The sequence below is a fragment of the Canis lupus genome, chromosome 29 (assembly GCF_003254725.2).
Source record: "Canis lupus dingo isolate Sandy chromosome 29, ASM325472v2, whole genome shotgun sequence".
NCBI classification, from domain to species: domain Eukaryota; kingdom Metazoa; phylum Chordata; class Mammalia; order Carnivora; family Canidae; genus Canis; species Canis lupus.
Genome location: NC_064271.1, coordinates 15,202,498 through 15,218,597, shown reverse-complemented (window position 1 = coordinate 15,218,597; position 16,100 = coordinate 15,202,498). Strand labels below are relative to the sequence as shown.

The 16,100-nt window shown below is 38.9% G+C and overlaps 3 long non-coding RNA genes across 3 annotated transcripts in view; 1 reads left to right on the top strand and 2 right to left on the bottom strand.

Annotated features, from left to right (window-relative positions):
* The window catches only part of LOC112678532 (uncharacterized), a 31,547-nt gene extending 29,449 nt beyond the window's left edge, over positions 1 to 2,098 (bottom strand). Inside the window, exon 1 of the long non-coding RNA XR_003147645.2 lies at positions 1,939 to 2,098. This is a non-coding gene — a long non-coding RNA (uncharacterized LOC112678532). The remainder of the gene's footprint in view (positions 1 to 1,938) is intronic.
* Positions 2,099 to 5,288: 3,190 nt separating this feature from the next.
* LOC112678534 (uncharacterized) lies at positions 5,289 to 6,972 on the bottom strand. The gene is made up of 2 exons (XR_003147648.3): positions 6,586 to 6,972; positions 5,289 to 5,455 (listed from the first exon to the last, which is right to left on the bottom strand). It is a non-coding gene; the product is annotated as an uncharacterized LOC112678534 (long non-coding RNA).
* A 243-nt stretch (positions 6,973 to 7,215) lies between these two features.
* Positions 7,216 to 15,672, top strand: LOC112678535 (uncharacterized). Its single transcript, XR_003147650.3, has 4 exons — positions 7,216 to 7,545; positions 10,046 to 10,074; positions 10,435 to 10,552; positions 14,639 to 15,672. It is a non-coding gene; the product is annotated as an uncharacterized LOC112678535 (long non-coding RNA).
* The last annotated feature ends 428 nt before the right edge of the window (positions 15,673 to 16,100 follow it).

Sequence of the window (16,100 nt, the reverse complement as noted above, 5' to 3'; positions counted from 1 at the left end):
AATTCTATCAAGTAAGTGATAAAGACATTTCCAGATATACACAGTTGGAGCGCATTCCTACCTTCAGACCCTCATTGAGAGAAATGTTCATGTAGACACTTCAGCAACTTGGAAAATGAACCCAAATGCAAGAAGAAATCATGATCAAGGAAATCAATCGATTGTAATTTTGTAAGCCTAAATACATGTTGGCACTATTAAGTCATTTGGGAGAGGAGGTGGTTAAAATGATGGTTAGGATACTAGGCACCAATAACATGAAAGGTGTGAGTGTGTGATGCTATTTGGAGAGAAGTTAAAACACTTTAAGATTCTTGTCTTGTTGGGAGAAAGGTGGTATTTTTAATTTAATACTTGGTAGAAAAACATAAGATTAAGGATGCATGTTATTATGTAGGTTAACTTCTAAAAGTAGCATAAACTTTGTGATAGTGTTGTCTCTGTGAAGAATGGATGGGATGGGGAGATGGGGTTTGAGAAATTGTGCAGTGAGGACTTCATTGTTATCAGAGACAGCTGTGTTGTGGACAGCAAGTACATACATGGCTTTGGGTCATGGCTTCTTGGGAATGAATGCCAGTTCTGCCTCTGGTATGGGCTCAGGTGTGTCCTCCTGAAACTGATATGTTGAAGCCTTAGCTCCCAGTATTGAGAATATTACTGTATTTGGAGACAGTATCTTAAAAAAGGTAATTAGGTTACAATAAGGTTATTAAGGTAGGTCTAATCCAATATGACTGGTGTTCCTATAAGGAGAGAAAATTAGGACACAGATATGCACCGGGGGAAGATCATGTGAAGATACAGAGAGAAGGCAGGCATCTATAAGCCAAGGAGAGATGCCTCAGAAGAAATGTAGACACATTGATCTCAGATTTCTGGTTTCCAGAGCTATGAGAAAATAAATTTCTGTGGCTTGAGGCACTTTGTTATGATAGCTGTAGCAAACTAATACAGTCTCTTAAATCTGTATGACTTGGCACAATCTTAAAATTTTATGCCTTAGTTTCTTCTCTATAAAATTGAGATAGTAACAACCCTATCTCATAGTTTTTTTTAAAGATGTAATCAAATTAATGTATGTAAAACGTGGAATCCTGCCTATACATGGTTAAAACTGAATGTTAGTTATTATTCTTTTATTAAAAATCTTACATATGACACAGATTAATATTGATTAATTATGAATGGTGGGAATATGGATATTATACTTTGCAATTTTAGGCAAATTTAACAATTATTCTGAATAAAAGTAAATCTATTCTCTATAATCTGTATCTGATGGGAACTTGACAGCAAGCTGAAGAATACTTCGGCTGATGTGAGGATTTTTAACAACATTATTTATTTGAGAAATATTGAAGAACATCTATTATCTGCCAGGTACCAAGCTGACCCTTTGAGTATTATGTAATGACCAATTGTCTTTCTTTTCTGAGCATGTGTTTATTACCAATGAAATACTTTTCATAATTTGTAATCTGTTCTATAATTCCATGTCCGCTTATGGGCTGGCACATGGGCATTTGCCTTGCAGAGCTTATTACAGACAGGCAACCCAAATGCTTTATAGCCTTGCTTAGAGGATCTGGTGCATCTGCAGTAATTTAAAAAAAGAACTACTTGAAAAGAATTAAAGATTTTACTAATCAGTCTATTAATTGGAGCTATCAGGTCTCCAGAATACAAAAGCAAATAGAGTAGGTAACAGTGAGACCAGATATGTCTCTGGAAGTTAGAATTAATGATATATGAACCTGGGCCCCTTTGTGGTTGAGTCTCTTCCAGATGCACCCAGCTATAAAAGAATAATATGAGAACTCATTAATTGGTAATTCTGTACAACTTCAAAAAATCTCCACCACAATTGTGAGTTTTCTGACAACCTCCTAATGTCTCAAAGTTGTGGGGGAAAGCTTTGTCAAACCCATGACTCACCATGATAGCTCAAAGAAACACCCAGTAGGGTCTGGAAGAAACTCATCTCATTGAAAAATGTATCCATCATTAAAACACTTCACTTGGTTTTGTTGAAGTCACCCTCTAGTCCTTATTCCTGCAGCTGCGGCCTCACAGTTGATTCCAACAACATTTATTCATTGTTTGATCATAGTCTCATGGAGATCCAATAACTATTGTGAGGTATTGGCTGCCTGTGACAAGGTGGGGGATATTGGCATGATGCCTTCCAGTCTCCTCCTTACCCTACTGGCTACCCACTAGGACAGAGAATTTAAGTGACTAATGTGAATTGATGCTATTAAATTATAATCATATGAAGAGATGTTAAAATATAAGCCATAGTTTTCATGTTTTTGGTTTTTTTTTTTTTTTTTTAAGATATATCAACCTTTCTACTCTAGTAGAGTGCAGTGGTGAAAGCTATTTAGAAACTGGTGTTGTGGAGTCCTTCTATTGGAGTCAGAAGGCATAGATTTTAACCCTGGCCCTTTACTTCCTAGTTAGATGATCCTGGATGAGTCCCTTCATCCTTCCAGAGCCTCAGAGTACTCATTTGTACAATGACAATGATAACACCTACTCTGCAGGTTGGTGTGTGGATTAAATGAAATTATGTATAAAAAAGTGTATGGTACTGGTGCCCCTGGGTGGCTCAGCAGTTGAGCGTCTGCTTTTCACTCAGGGCATGGTCCCAGAGTCCCGGGATTGAGTCCCACATCAGGCTCCCTGGAAGAGCCTACTTCTCCCTCTGCCTGTGTCTCTGCCTCTCTCTCTCTGTGTCTCTCATGAATAAATAAATAAAATCTTTTAAAAATGCATGATACAGTGTCTGGCATAAGGTAGATCTTTAAAAAAGCATTTTTTTGGCTTCCTAACAGAAAGCCTCTATTATGTTAATTTCTATATATTCACTTAACAAATAAGGTTATGAGTGCCTACTCATAGCCAGGTGCTGTCACTAGAGCTGCAGATATGGAGATGAAGGAGGTGGACTTCTCAGTCTGGCAGGGAAGGTAAAACCACATACAAATCCCTGATAAGTCCTACCATAGAGTAGACAAGATACAGCAAAGCCAAGTGGTGAGTGATAATCTTGGCCTGAGGGACTGGTGAGTCTTCTCAGAGGTTAAGGTTAGGTTTTGTAGAATAAATTTATCCTTTGAACAAGAGGATAAAGGATCCTCAAGACACAACTGCAATGCAAAGACATGGGCACAGCCCAAATGTCACCTTTGGTAAACTGTAAGTGGTTGAGGAACATCAGGTGCCATGAACCTCTGGTGGTAGTGGGGGTGTGGAACAGGCCTCCGCCTCTGGGAAAGTTAGGATCAGATGAGGAGTGTGTATGTGTCTGTGAATGTATGTATGTACTTTTCATGTGTGTGCCTCTGGGCAGGTCTCTGGAACAATGGAACTCTCTGGCACCAGCTGCTGAACTCGGGGTCTGTTTCCTGATAGACAGGCCTGGGGCTCCTCCCTGCTGACCCAGATCCACTGCCCCTCTTTCTCTGCTCCTGAGGTTTGCCTGAAACTTACCTTCTGTCTCTGGCCTGATCATCCTTCTCCAGCCTTAGAAGCTCATCAGGCAGTACTACTAACTTCCAGCTTCCTCTAAATGGCACACAGGAGCCGAAGGCAACTATGGGAGCTAAACCAGACACTTCCTGATTTTGTGCTTACCCTATGGGGCAATCTCCTCTCAGAGTCCTAGGTGGAAAACAGGGAATACCCTCCTGTGTTTGGTTTTCTCCTTTCCTAACAGAGGCAGCATGGGGAGTGAATCTGGATACTCTTGAATCCCTGAGCCCTCCTCCAGACTTCTCTTCCCACCTCTCCCTCTTCCCCCCACCCTCCTGGGCTGGAAGGAGTGGGATTTCTTTCCACTTATTCTTTCCTCTGGAGATGAGTCCTGAGTTACAGCCTCATCTCTTCCCAGCCTCATTGGGGATGGGCTATGGGGATGAAAATGCCTCATCAGTAAAGTTACATCAATGAGGAAATTTTTTTTTAAAGATTTTATTTATTTATTCATGAGAGACACACAGAGAGAGGCAGAGATATAGACAGAAGGAGAAACAGGCTCCTTCTAGGGAGCCTGATGTGGGATTCAGTCCCAGGACCCTGGGATCACAACTTGAGCCAAGGGCAGACACTCAACCCCTGACCCACCCAGACGTCCCTGGGGAAATGTTTCTTTTTAAAAACAATACAATAGCCACTATAATTATGTTAGAGAATCCATGTAATTCCTGAGTGTACAAGAGCACCTGTGGACTTAGCTCTATCACTTAGCACAGCTGGCAAGAAGTGTTAGAGCTAATGGGGCTTTAGGAATCCCACTCAAATGTCTCCTCCCCTAGGAAGACTTCTTACTCTCAGTCATAAGTGCTATTTGGCTGACTTACACTGCAGAGGCTCTGTGACTTTGGGCACTCCAGCATGCAGATGACTATTCTATCAGTATGTGGAGAAAGGAGATAAATTTGCAGATGAGGCCTAAAAAGGAGGAAATCCCTGGCACATCTTGAAATTTGAAAAAGACAAGAGTTGTGAGGTGCGTTGGGGACAGATCCTGAAATATTTGTGGCAGTAGCCAATAATTTAAGCCATGTATGTGTGAGTTTATATAGGTAGTCTATACTATTAAAAAAATGAGCACATAGGGGTGACTAGGTAGTTCAGTGGGTTAAGCATCTGACTTTACACATAGGGGTGACTAGGTAGTTCAGTGGGTTAAGCATCTGACTTTATTTCAGCTCACATCATGATCTCTCAGTCATGAGATTAAGCCCCACTTCATGCTACACAGTGATCATGGAGCCTGCTTAAGATTCTCTCACTCCCTCTCTCTGACCCTCCCCACCATTGATGCTCACTCTTTCTCTCTAAAGAAAGAGCACATAGAGCCATAAAAAGGCCATTAAAAGTAGTATATTTATGTACACGTAGAGATGTCACTAAAGTAATTTGTATCAACCAAGAACATGGAATTTTAATTGACATGGGGTCTCTCTGAATCTCTATTTTTCTGTTTTTAAGAAATTGCTCGGGATCCCTGGGTGGCGCAGAGGTTTGGCGCCTGCCTTTGGCCCAGGGCGTGATCCTGGAGACCCGGGATCGAATCCCACGTCGGGCTCCCGGTGCATGGAGCCTGCTTCTCCCTCTGCCTGTGTCTCTGCCTCTCTCTCTCTCTCTCTGTGTGTGACTATCATAAGTAATAAAAAAAAAATTAAAAAAAAGAAATTGCTCATCATGTAAGTATAATTATAGAATTACTTTTCCATTATTAAGTCTTGTGTCTGTAGGGAAAAAAAGTTTGAGAGAACTTTGCATTGCCTCTTTTATTTTTTAGTTAAAAAAATTGGGAGAGAGAGAGCACTTAGCTGGTTTTAAATAAGGTAACAATCAGGCTAGAACAGTTCAAAAATTTTCTTCATAACACAATCTTCTGGTGAAATTCTGTCTCTCTCTCTCTTCTTCTTTTCTTCCTTTCCTGAAATTTAAAAAATTATCTCATCTATCTCTAGTCTAAAACAGTCAAAGAACTCTAAACTCTAAACCTAGACAACCTAATGATGTCTTCCAGTCTTTCATGAGCATGTGGACTCTTTGGATTTAGGTTCATTGTGACAAATTTGAATAGTGGTTGGTTCATATTTAAATCAACTTGAGGACCATACTGCTTTCTCAAGATCTGTTTGTATATTTCCAATGAAAATCATGCCATACAAACTTTCATAACAATCACTAGGTATTTGCCTCGATACTTTTCTACCCATCCTGGTGGCCCCTGTCCCTTTCCTACAAGTCTCAGTTACTCATGCTTTGTTGAATAATTGTGGTTCTTGAATATTCTCATTGTTTTCTACTCCCAAACATTTGTTAGTAGCTTTGTTCTATTCTTCCTCAAATTGGAAGAATTTTCTTCCTAAGTGACATGACTCTCTAAAGAAATCTATGTGGCCAGATTTCATTTGGGTTCTCAGAGTTGTCATGCTCTCTTGGTTCTCTCTGTTGAGGATTTTAGAACATATTCTCACTGAATGGCTTTGATAATGTTTTGAATGAAGTCCCTGTCATATTCTCTAGGTGTCCTTGAATCTGTATGCTAGGATACAGGATGAACACAGATCCTCTAATCCTCTCTTTACTGTTGGGAAGTTACTTTCTGGCCTTTCAGAGATACTTCCTTTGAAAACCTTCATCCTTTGTTTTTGATTCAAGAATCTCAGTCATGTGGTATGACCAAGAGTCTCAAAAATGTTGTTACCATTTCTGTGGAGCATGGTACCCTCACACAGATAGGATTCCTGTCCTGCTTATTTGATTTTCTGGAGCTCCTAACTTGGATTCACCTGGCCCTGACAAACCAGGATTTTAGTCATATGAACTGGTCTTGAAAATATATCTTGGTTTTAAAAAAGTAGGACTTCTCTTTTAGCTGGGATACACAAGGATTTGGAATGTGTTCTTACGGGTGAACATTTAACCTCTAGGGAGATTCAAGAATAGGCAAGTAGGTTCCATGAGTTTAGGAACAGTGCCTGTGTTGCTGAGATATCATATCCTAAATACATAAGAGGCACTGATTAAATGTTAGTATGGATGGCATTAAATACTCACAGTTCATTCAAAGAAAATATTCTGCAGTTCTCAATAAGATGTGTGTTCCTACTAGTTTCTCTACCTGTGGTCAGAGAAATGGAGAGTTACCAATGGATATACCTGCTTATTTTTTGGTCTTTGTTAAGCCAAGTGCAATATTTAAGTTGAAGGAATGAGTACTAAAATAGTCTTCCTCAGGCACTCATTTAAATAGAGGAAAGAAAAGTTCCTAAGAGATTGTCATCATTTACAAAACCATGGTGCTAAATGGCATGAGGTCCAGAGACAGCATTTTCACGGGCTGGTAGAAAAGTGCACTGCATGCTGTTGCTAGGCAACAGCCCATGCCAGCTTCTCTTGAATGAAGGCCAAGAGAATCAACAGAAACCAATGGGCTTATGACGAGAAGGGTTTTTCACTCAGAATACTAACTTCTGTGTTCTTTTGCCATTATAGATAGTTTAAGTCTTAACCAATATTTGGGGGGGGGGGGGGTTCTGTATGTGGCAATAATTTAGCAAATCGTTCCAAAGCCACTTCATGAAGTGTTGCTTATGGCCAAGTATTAATTATACAATTTGTGTGTAAAATGTAAATTCAAAAAGAAAGAACACATTTCTCTACATGATGTTCCATTTACACCAATATGTAGCCACCCACCTATTTTTTCCTATTTGAATATTCCATTCTATTCCTTTCTCACTTTGGCTACATGTTTCATGCAGAGTAGATCTGCTCTAGACAGCATGTTCAAACTACATTTGTAACTAGAAAATTCTTTCTTTCAGCAGGTGTTCGGGTGCTGTGGTTTGCTGAGGGTAACTTAACAAATCCATTACTTTTGTTGCCTGGAAGCATCCCAATGGAAGAAGTTGTGGCTAGTACTATGTTGTAAATTGCAACCAAAAGTTAGAATCACAGAATAACAAGTCTCTTGCCTTAAATCTTATTTTTATCCAAAGTTCTGGAATGAATCAGGTATTGATTCACTTGATGGTACTGCATACCTACTATGTGCCAGACATTGTACTTTTACATATGCAAATTGTGTAAATTATGTGTGCATAATCAAGCCACACTAGCATACACGTTTTATAAATTCTAGCTAAAATATTCCCAGGGTTTATTTTCCACCTTGCCTTTGTCTTACAGCCAAGCTTGCATAATTTTTTTTTATTTTGAAATATATTGAATGGGATTGATACACGGGGTTTCTTTGTCATTGGTCATGAAATCATGGACTTCTAGAGTTTTTTTCCGAGGCTGCAGTTGTGGAGGAAAGAAATGCCCATTAATAAGTCCTCTCCAACTCTAACTAGAAACTCTGTTTTGATCCTTTTTTACAAACTGTGTTTTTTTTAAATAAGATTTCATTTGAAAAAGAAAGTCTGTAAACTTTGATGTATAACTTGATAACTCACAGGGTGGTACATAAACCTGTATGGACCGCTTCCAGTTGTACCTGAGATGTTTATTTTAAAAAGCTGAACCTGAGGTATCCTCTTCCTCCCTAAAGCAACTGAAACAGATTCCCTGAGCAATAGGCCTGTGAAAATATGTTTTAAACATGAATTCTTATGTACATTAAATTTAATAATTTTGTATGAAATTATTTTATATACAAAGGAGTATATTAAACTTACATGCATCAAAGACTAATAACCCTTTGCCCACTATTCAGCTTAAAAGACAGAAAATTATTAGCTTCTTTGAGACCTATCATTTGTCCCTCCAGAATCTTATCCTCTTTCCTTATTCCCTAAGTAGCCATTATCATGAATCTTCTGTGAATCATTCTCTTTTTTTTAGAGTTTTACTCTGTATGATTAAACAAATGCATTGCTTGATTTTTGCCAGCATTTGGCAACATGGAATTGCGCTCTATGTATTATTTTGTTACCTGCCCCTTTTTGGGTAACTTTATGAGATTCATCTATGTGGATGTGTATACTTATGGTTGATATGTATACCATTTATGTATATTGTAATCCAGGTACGAATATTCCAGAATTATCCACTTTCCTGTTTGTGGACTTCAGTAGTTTCAGTTTTTCCTCTCACAAACAATACTGCTGTAAATATTTCTGTAACAGATCTCATAGTTGTGAAAAAGTTATGGTTATATATTTAGGCTCTATTCCAGGATATATACCCATGTATAAAATTACCAGGTTATAGGTGCAAGTTCAAATTTACTAGCTGATTCCAACTTTTCTTCAATATGGTTGTATCAGATATCAAAATATAAGAAATTCTGTAGATTTCATTGATTTTAACTAGATTATTACACCTGTTTCCAAGAAAACATGGGAGATTGTGGATGGCACAGTTCTGTTTGCATTACATGGTTAAAGCCTTCTCAGAGTCCTGTTCTTGCCCTGCCTATACGTGGTTAAAGCCAAGGGCTTAAACTTAAAGTTTTAAAGATCTAGATGTGGAAGCTTCAGCTTGAGACCTTTACCATCTCACCTTCTACTTATTAGTATTGTCTTTGGCTTCTCTGTATATGGGTGAAAATTCATTTCTTCTCTAAACTAGGAAGTAGTGAAGGTGGCTCATGGTTTTGTGTAAGCTGGGTTTCTCAAGTCTAAATCCCTGAAAATACTGTAATCATAGTGGCCATCTACACGCTTCAAACTGAATAATATGTCTTGGGCAGCCCGGGTGGCTCAAGCGGTTTAGCGCTGCCTTCAGCCCAGGGCCTGATCCTGGAGATCAGGGATCGAGTCCCACATCGAGTCCCACATCAAGTCCCACATCGGGCTCCCTGCATGGTGCCTGCTTCTCCCTCTGCCTGTGTCTCTGCCTCTCTCTCTCTCTCTCTCTCTCTGTGTCTCATGAATAAATAAATAAAATATTTTTAAAAACCAACTAAATAATATGTCTTTTGAAAATTGAGAATTAGTAGTGCTTTTGTTGAGGAGGGTGTAGTGGACCCTTTCCACTACAAGTGTCTTTCTTTTCTCCTTTCTTTTGCCCAATTTCAGACTAAGATGCTCAGAAATATTATTGATATCTACCCTTTATAGTATCCCCTATGTTGTAAAGGAAATGACAGTGGACACATTCTTTCCTTTCTCTGTACAGGGTGCTTGCCTGGGTGATAGAAGTATTATAGTGTGGGACTAGGACGAGGGCTCTCTCACTTAAGCTCCTTGGGGAGTCCAAACCAGGACTGCTCACTCGAGGGGTCCAGTGAAAGGTTTAGAGTCTTGGATGACAAGGCCAAAAGGTGTTCTGAATTGTCATCTCGACAATGAGGTTGGCACATAAAAGGAGAAAGATGCAATTTCAGGGGAACACACAAAAACTTTAAATTATTTTGGTGATGTTTTATTTCTTAAGAATAACTTATGATTCTTCTATAATGCATAATCAATATATACATTTTTTAAAGTATGCTATGCTGGAATTGGGTTTATGAAGAAATAAATAAGAGGGATTAGATTACCACTAAATTGTGTGTATTTTTTTCTAGCCCTATTTGAATGGATTTGCCTGGCTGAGGTATGTGGTACTGAAGTGGACAGGGAGTTGCCAAGTCTAGGAGGCACAATGGACAGATAAGATCTTATGTTGTTATGCATGTGAATTCTAACAATATATACCAAATAACATACTAGATGGAAAACAAAAAACAAAAAACAGACCCTGTTTATACCAAGCAGGGAAAAGACTACAATTTATGAAGCTCTAAATGAGTCATCAAGGTTTCTCTTTATGGAGGAAGATAATATTAACAGCTGTTCTATTGGATTACATTTGCTTAGTTCAATAGGATTATTCTACTGGTTTATTTATTTAATGTTTTACATCATGTAAATATTTTGGTCTGATTGTAATATGCATTTGTTTTTCACATTTCAGGTTTATACTTTTGCAGTGAGGTATTTTTGCACGTGCTTTTTCAATCCAAGGAAATTATTTTAACCACAGTGAAGCTGTATTGAAGAACAAAGTGTTGATAGAATGATTATCAATGAAGGTAAAAATTTTAGTGAATTTTTCTCGTTATATTAGCAACAAATTCCCACTGCTACTTTAATTTTCATGATCATATGATATTCTCTTCCCTGCTATTTTCTCATTTTGCTTTCTGCTCCTTCTCCATTTTTTAAATTAGGTTCTCTGGTTGGTCAAGATAGACTACCAGACAGACTAGATTATGCCTCAGTAACAAGAGTTACAATATCTTAGTAGGATCAACATTTATTTCTGGCTCATGATACATGTTCCATGTGGGTTGTCAGAAGACTGCTTTACACAATTACTTGGGGCCCTAGGCTTAGAGACCTCCCCCCCCCCATCTTATAGCTGTAGCATTAGAACACATGGTCACCTTAGTTGTCACAGCAAGAAAAAGAATCTGGAAAATCATTTGGGTGTTTTTCTTCTTGAAGTGACACATGCTGTTAAATTCTCCATTGACCAGAATGAGTCACCTGGACCTACTTAACTGCAAGGTTGCTGAGAAATGCCTGGAGTGAGGGAAGCACCAGATACCATTGGACACTTGCAATATCCACTTCTCTTTCTCCATTCACCTTCTACATGAGTTGAATAGGCTATCATGGGCCATTTTTCTTGATTTCTCTAGTCTCTTAATAGTGTCTACTAATCCTAGTATTTCTTATAACACTTGGTATGATGCTTTCTATGTTTTAGACACTTAATATTCATAGAATCCACCTGAACCGTAGTCAGTAATATTGGTGCCTCCAATTATGCAAAGTAAGACTGACTTCTTAGACATCACAAACACAGTGAATTCTACTGTTGAATGTTATATGGAGAAGAGTATGTGGCAAAAGGGGTGGATAGAAGGAGAAAACTTACTGATAAGGGTAACTTTCTGCTTTTTGTTCAGTAAAAAAAAAAATATAAAGGAAGAAAGAGAACCAGAGGTATGATGTACATACACCAAGGTCTATCAGGATCTGAAGCACAAAAGTTCCTGCCCCTGTGGAGTTTGGGGTGCTCATCTTTCTAGAATGTGGATTTGTTCTTTTTCACTATTAGCTTTTTGAATTCTGTCCTTTTGGGTTTTTATGCGGGCTTCATTACATAGGCATGATTGATTAACTCATTGGCCACTGGGTAACAGATTCAACATTTACCTCTTCTCCTAAGAAGTGTCTAAGGGAGGAGAGGGGATTTGGGGTTGCAAATTCCAACCCTCTAATCTTGATTGGTTCCCTTAGCAACAGGCCTCCATCCATAAAGGTTTCCCAAAAGTCATCTAATTAACATAAACTCAGGTGTGGTTGAAAGCAACTTGTTATGAGTAACAAAAAACCCACCTTTACCACTCTTACCACTTAGGAAATTCCAATGATTTCAGGAACTGCTGGGAACAGAGCTGGAAACTAAGTATATTTCTTACTATTATTTAAAAAAGAGACAATAAACCCCAACTAGAGTCACTTGTGTTAAGCTCATGTCACCAACCAGAGACTTAATACCCAAGGTAATTTCAGTTTTAGCCTCTCCCAGAAATGTAATCTCAACCAGTCTGGAAGTTCCTAGTCAGCATTAGTGAGGAAATCCTCCTGATAGAACCCTGTCATCCCCCAGAGGAAGGTGACCTTGCCTGAAACAATTCACTCTTTGCTGATAACATCCTTTTTCTGTCCCCTTAGGCCCATGAAAATATCTCATTTTGTACAGCTCTTTGGAGCCCCTTCATATTTACTAGATGGGATGGTGCTCGATTCATGAACTATTGAATAAAGCCAATTAGATCTTTAAATTTATGCATTTGAATTTTATTTTTTAACATTATAAATCACAGTATCATACCAGGAAAAAGGTAATTTGAGACAGAGAAAAAATGTTTAAATTGAGGATTCTTAGAGGTTTGAGAAAATGCTCACACATCTATTATCATACATATTTAGAGAAAAAAATAATGGTTGAGGAAACAACAATTTTCAGTAAATGATTCAATATTAGAAAGGTCAGGGTAAATACTGAGCTGATAATCTGGAGAACAAAATCAAGGAGACCTCCTAGGATGTAGATCCAAAAGGACAACATTACAAAAAATATAAGAAAAATGGTATGAATCAAGAAGATAGTCCCATGAGGCCCAGCATCCCTCCCACTAATTGCAGTTCCAAAAGCAAAACAGAAATAATGGGAGGGGAGGGGTAATAATGATAATAAAAATAGATACCTTAAGAGTAGGCCATTTCAACTGAACAGAAAAAAAACATAAGTTTGCTGATTAAAAGTGACATTGGGTTCTGAGCAGGATAAATAAAAATACATGTATGCATATATACATATTCTACCATTGAATATAACCTATGAAATTTGAGAACACAAAGGGTACAGAAAACATCCTGAATGCTTCCAGAGAAGAAGGGAAAAAAAAGAAAATCAACCAACCAAAAATCAGAACAACAATTCCAGTGTCCCTGAAAATGCATGAGAATCAACAAAGCAGCAAGAATGTACTTATAACTACAGAAATGAATGTTAGAAACCTTTACAATGCAAAACTGAGTCAGTCTGTAAGGGAAGCAGAAGTAGAATATAGTGTCAGTATCAAATTCCTCATCTAATATTGATAACTTTAGAAATAGAATCTGCATCTGTTCAGTGGAGACGAAAGTGATTCTCTCTGAGATGTGGAACCTGTGGGGTGGGAGACAGGGACACTTTTACTTATTTTTAGAGTTTTGTAAGACTTGACTTTTCTTAAAACCATCTGCAGATACTAGTGATGAAAAAAGAGTCACAGGCAGGCAGTCTCATTACCTAGGGGCTCAGCCTTTCTGCTCACAGGGTCCTGTTTTATGACCATTTCTCCCAATTAGACCATCTTCCAGACCTGCATGGTGAGTTTGGCTGCTGTATCCTCCAGTCCAAGGAGCTCTGGGTGCCATGAAAGAAGCCAGAAGAAAGTGTGGGAGGAGGGGAGGATGGGGCCTAACCTGGATTTGCTGCAGTTTACAAGTGCAGTTTGACTGTGTCTTGGCCCTGCCTGTTTCAGTTATTTTTTCATCTGTAAAGTGGAGAGGTTGCATTAAGTTAGTGAATTTCAGACTGTGTTTGCAGAGCTCTGGAACTGATGGTGAAGTACTTGCAGGGGCAGCTCCTGAGAATGAGGAGGGTTTGGAGAAGGCTCATTTCCTTCACTCTCAATTTCACCAAAGCAGTTGTGCTTTGGCCTGCTTTAAGCAATGATTTCCATATAAGATGCCATTTGAGTGAAGGGCATCGTGTTAAAATAGTGTGAACTCCATAGGACAAGATGTTCCCCAGGGCCCTTTTCAGCACCAAGATGCTATGATTCTTGAAAAGATCATTGTACACAAAAAGAGACATTGAATATCAGTGAACAACCTTTTTTTTTTTTCATTTTCTTTGAAAACAAATTTTAGCAACAAGGGATAAAGATTCTTTTGGCATAAATGCACAATTTTAGACTTAGGAAGAAAATGTAGGGTTAAATACAGTGTTGGATTTTCAGCCCAAGTCATTTTTGTAATATCTGCAACCACTTTTCATGTCTGCAGTTTTTGTTTATATGCATGCTACTGTACTCACTGGCAAATTTATGCTTTTTTCCCCACATTTGAGGAAAAGATATGTAATAGTTTAATTAAATCTCCCCCTCCTTACTCTATCATAGAGCTTCTTAACCATACATTTTCCCTTTTTCTGCTGTCTGTGAGATGATAGAAATGACAGAAAGGAGAGATACTGCTTGGGCTGTGCAAATGCCTGGCTATAAATTAATCTTAAATTAATCTGAAAAACATTAAATTAAACTAATATTTAATGAAGTTTAACTTTTGGGAAGTAAATTGTGATTTGCACCAGTATTTCAATGTAGGTGGCTGTGGTAGTATAGGGCCTGAGCAATTAGATGCCACACTGGCAGCTTAACTGTATCAGAAGGCTGTAGGTTAGGATTTCTGTTGGGTACTTCCATTTTCTAAGCTACTGAAGAAACATTTTTCCCCTTCTGACATGTATTAATCTTTTCCCTGCTTTCTTGCAAATCACTTCCCTATCTAAATTTCATTATACCTAAATTTCATTCTTTCATTCATTGATCAAGTATTTGTTCAGTGCCTGCCCTGTGCTCTCTTGCTGATGGGGATACCGTGATGAACACCACAGGTGGAGAGCTGCCCTGCAGAGTTTACAGCCCAGTGGAGAATCAGACTGGAAGACACTCCATTGTATAGGGTGAAGAAATGCACAAAGATGGGAACCCCACCTGGGTCTGGCTGTTCATGTCCATAGCCATGAGATGTCCATCTGCCTGCCTTGGAGGAGTCCACAGATGTACAGACTACACTGGCCTGCCATAATTACTTGGTATTTCTATCCACCAAGATCAAAAGGGAGATGTATATTATCTAGTTCTCACTTCAGAAAAAACTAGCTGTTACAGTCACCCTTGCTAAAGCAGGAGGGACTCCCTCTCTACCTGAAATTGTTTTGGGACATTGAGACTGATGATGCCACATTCCATGAGAGTCTGAAAAGATTTGTTACACCATTGAGGTCTCAGTGGAGATCAGGACCCTCCTCTCAAGCAGACTGGAATGGCTGGAGAGAGAGACAGAGAGAGAGAGAGAGGGCTGGAGCCCAGACTGAGTTTTTATTGTTAGGGGTTGAGCCTGGGGGAAGGTTCTAGAGCATTTGTGTGGTTTGCATCTCCCACAAGCACCAAAGAAGGGGCTTTGTTATCAGCCTGTTCAGATGTGGACACAAGGGGAAGAGGGAAATGGGAGAGTCTTAAAAGCTGTCAGTCATCAAAAAAGCAAAACTGGAGTCAGACTTCACATTACAGGCACCAGTCCACTTCCCCAGCTGAAACAGAAACAAAGCTTTTCTTCCCCTTGAATTTTGAAGCAAATCACTTATGGGAGAAAACCGTAGCCCCTACTTGTAAGCCTCAGGGAATATAGCCCAAGATCCCCAGTGCATACTGAAACCACCGAAAGTACCAAACCCTACATGTTATACTATGTTTTTTCCTATACATATTCATGCCGTGATAAAGTTTAATTTATAATTGGGCCTAGTAAGAGCTCAACAGCAATAACTAATAGTAAAACAGAGCAATTATAACAATATACTCAATAAAAGTCATTTAAATGTGGTCTCCTCTCTCAAAATATCTTATTGTGCTGTACTCAACCTTTTTTCGGTGATGATGTGAAATGATAAAATGCCTATGGGATGAGATGAAGTGAGGTGAATGCTGTAGCCATTGTGACATAGTGTGAGGCTGCTGTGACTTTACGATATATCAGAAGAAGAACCATCTGCTTCTGGACCATGGCTGACTGCTAGAAACTGAAACCACGGAAAGCAAAAACCCATGGATAAGGAAGGACTACTGTATAGGCATAGCAGCCACATAGGACAGTGGACCATATCCTTCACCTTGATATGATTTTAATAATAGATGCAGGTGGATTTGCCTTATTGGAAACTGCAGCTCAGGGAATGCAAGTCTGTGAAGGACTTAGCTATAGTTCACAGAGGCTGAAGGTTGAAGTGAGGAG